Source organism: Vollenhovia emeryi, unplaced genomic scaffold (assembly GCF_000949405.1).
Source record: "Vollenhovia emeryi isolate VEMERY1.0 unplaced genomic scaffold, V.emery_V1.0 DF940024.1, whole genome shotgun sequence".
NCBI lineage: Eukaryota > Metazoa > Arthropoda > Insecta > Hymenoptera > Formicidae > Vollenhovia > Vollenhovia emeryi.
Window position 1 is genome coordinate 1 of NW_011966342.1, and position 3,043 is coordinate 3,043.

Below are 3,043 nucleotides of genomic sequence, written 5' to 3' on the forward strand. Positions count from 1 at the left end.
GTGTAGCCTGTTCGTAACAGACGATGTTATTTTATAACTAAGAAAACTTTTTCTACACCGTCGCTACGAACCTGTGCGTTGAACATGATGTTTCGCCGAACTCGATCGATGCGCGACGCTAAAATACGCTTGATCGCTCGCGCTTTTATTCCTCCTTCGTCGCCCTCGGGATTCGGAATATCATCACCGCTACAAAACTCACACTTGCACCGGGAAAAATACATCTGACACACTTCCTGCCTGCGTGATCACGCAGGAATGCTAGACCCTATCTCCAAACCACACCTCAATTCTTGTGCAATAGTCGCACGTGTCAGACCCTTACATTTATTCACCCTTTTTTCAGGGCTGCATTCGACGAGCAGAGTGGCGTAGTGGAAGCGTGCTGGGCCCATAACTCAGAGGACCGTGGATCGAAACCACGCTTTGCTAGATTTTTTCTTCAAGATACTTGTAGAAAAATGTGCATGCACCTTGTATATCACTTACACACTTTTTTGTCAGGTGTACGCAATAGCCGCGTGCGTCGAGTGTCAGACTGTCAACCGCGCGAGCCGGGTTCGATTCCCGGCGAGCCGTTTTTTTTCCTCAATGTTATTTTATTATGTAGACGATGGATATTCTTATTGTATGGAAGGTGGACGTATCCATGTGTGTGCGTGCGTGTGTGTGTGTGTGTGTCTATGCGTGCACCTTATATATCACTTTTGAAAATTTTTTATCAAGTGTACGTGATAGCCGCCTGCGTTAAGTGTCAGACTGTCAACCGCGCGAGCCGGGTTCGATTCCCGGCGAGCCGTCTTTTTTTTCCTCGATATTGTTTTATTATGTAGAAGGTGGAGGGGGGGGATTAGTCATGCGGCTCACACGTACATGACCTAACTGCAGTTGCTCTGGGCGGGGCGCGGAGCGCGGGGTGTATGAAGGTCTGTGTGGGGGCTCCCCTCCCGGCAGATCGTGTACCCCGCGCTACACTCCCGGCTCAGAGCACCGTGGGTTAGAAGTAACCTAGGTATTCTACTGTTACACTATAAGGAATATTTTATTATCTTACAAAATTTCTGACAAATTGGTCCCGTCCGAATAAAAACGATTTAAAAAAATATTTTTACTTTTTTTGGTCAAAATTTAAAAAATTGTTTTCAATAATGCAATAGTCTAAAAAGGCATGATTTCAAATATAACATTTAAATTTTATTAAAATCCGATAAATAGTTTCGTAAATATTAATACTTAAAGAAATACCTAGTAAAAAATTCAACATGACGTAACTTTTACAATTTTCAAAATTTTCAAAAATCCTTTGATCTTTTAATTTCTCTTATCCAATACTATAATTTCACCAATTTGCAAATCAATCCGGAAACCACGTCCAAATCGTGACATTTCTTACCCAGATCTAATATAAAAAACAGTGTTTAATAATATAATTTACTACCAAAAATTAAAATAGTCTTACTTTTTATTCATGTATTACACACTTCCATAAAATCTTGTAATAAGAATTAAACTTGTAAAAAATAATATGATACAAATTACTATAATACTTACCAAAGAATAAAGTTTATATAATTAAGATTCTACAAATTACAAAACAAGGTATTGTGAAAATCTGACCGAGCGAAGAGGACTGGACGAAAAGGTGAATAAGGATACAATAGTAATGAAAACAATTTTACAATAAAAACTTACTAAATCACTCATTATTTCACAATAAATTAAAGGAGAGGTAATGTATATTATTAAATGACATCCTTTTTTTAAATTAAGACCAACTCTTATGCTCACAAATTAGTTGTATCACCTCTCTTTTACAATTTTACAAATTTTATATTTTTCCAATTTTCCAATTTTTTGATCATTGGCGTTTTTAAATGGAAACTTATCAAAATCGATTTTCTGTAATTAAGATTAAAGGTCTTAGGTTATTTCTCTCTCTATAAGTTGTTAAAACATCATAAAGAAATCTCTATGAGGTGCCATAATTATATTAAAATATTTCTCCAATTGTTAACCAAATTTTCTTATATTAGATTGAATACATTTTATAAAATTAACAATTTGCAATTCTCATTTCGTACTTAATTCAGAAGTTAGCGAGTAGAGACTTGTCTAGTCTTTCGGGAATCATCGGATATACGGCGGAAATACCCGACGGTGACCTCTTGTAGAAAGAGACAGTACTATCCTCCCCTTACCGCGAATTTAACAGCCCCCTCGCCGTATGCTCGGTCCAGAGATTCTTAGGTCCATGGATGGCACGCATGGTAGCCCAGGCACAGCGGACACGCACACGAGCACAAGAATCCACGGGGAAGACGCCCGTCAACGACAACAACAGACACCAAGATGGCAGAACAAAGGCGGAGGAGTAAAGGCGCCTCCACAAGCAAGGCGCATCCGCAACAGGCCACTCAACACAGGAACGATCCGCACGAAGCCGCGACATTGGCCGAGATACCCCGGGGCCACTCCACGAAGGGGACGTCTCACCAGGAGGCCCGGCCAGGCCGGACATAACACAAAATGGCGGCGTACTCCTAAAATGGCCGAAACCGCACGTCGGTAACGCCACCACCTATAATTCCAGCTACAGGACCAGGAGCAGGCCAAGAAGACAATACATCGTCGATGATTAAGCACGCAACTCAACGTATGATTAGCCAGGGTCAAGAAATAAGATCAGGCGCGAAAATATGTGCGCGACGCGTACTCCACACAGATGCCGTCTGCGGAGCGCTGTGAAGCATCGCGGCCAGGACAAGATGCGCGACCAATGATAATCGCGGAAGCACTTAGAGAAAAAGAGCCGACCAAAGGCGAAAGTATTAGGTGCGCAACTAAGTTCTCGCTGTTTGTCAATAGATGGCTCCAGCAATAAGTGTTGGTCGATTTCGACATATCCAAAACGTCATGAACCAAGCTTAGACATATGGTAAACATATGGTTTTGACACAGTAGTGATTTTGTTTTGGCGTCATATACTTTTGGTTGTGTGAAAATGTCTGATTTTGTGCCAAAAAATCGTAATTCGCGGGAAGTA

At 41.0% G+C, this 3,043-nt stretch overlaps 1 non-coding gene across 1 annotated transcript; it reads left to right on the plus strand.

The window, feature by feature from the left end:
* The first annotated feature begins 360 nt into the window (after nucleotides 1–360).
* Trnam-cau lies at nucleotides 361–432 on the plus strand. Its single transcript has one exon. It is a non-coding gene; the product is annotated as a tRNA-Met (tRNA).
* The last annotated feature ends 2,611 nt before the right edge of the window (nucleotides 433–3,043 follow it).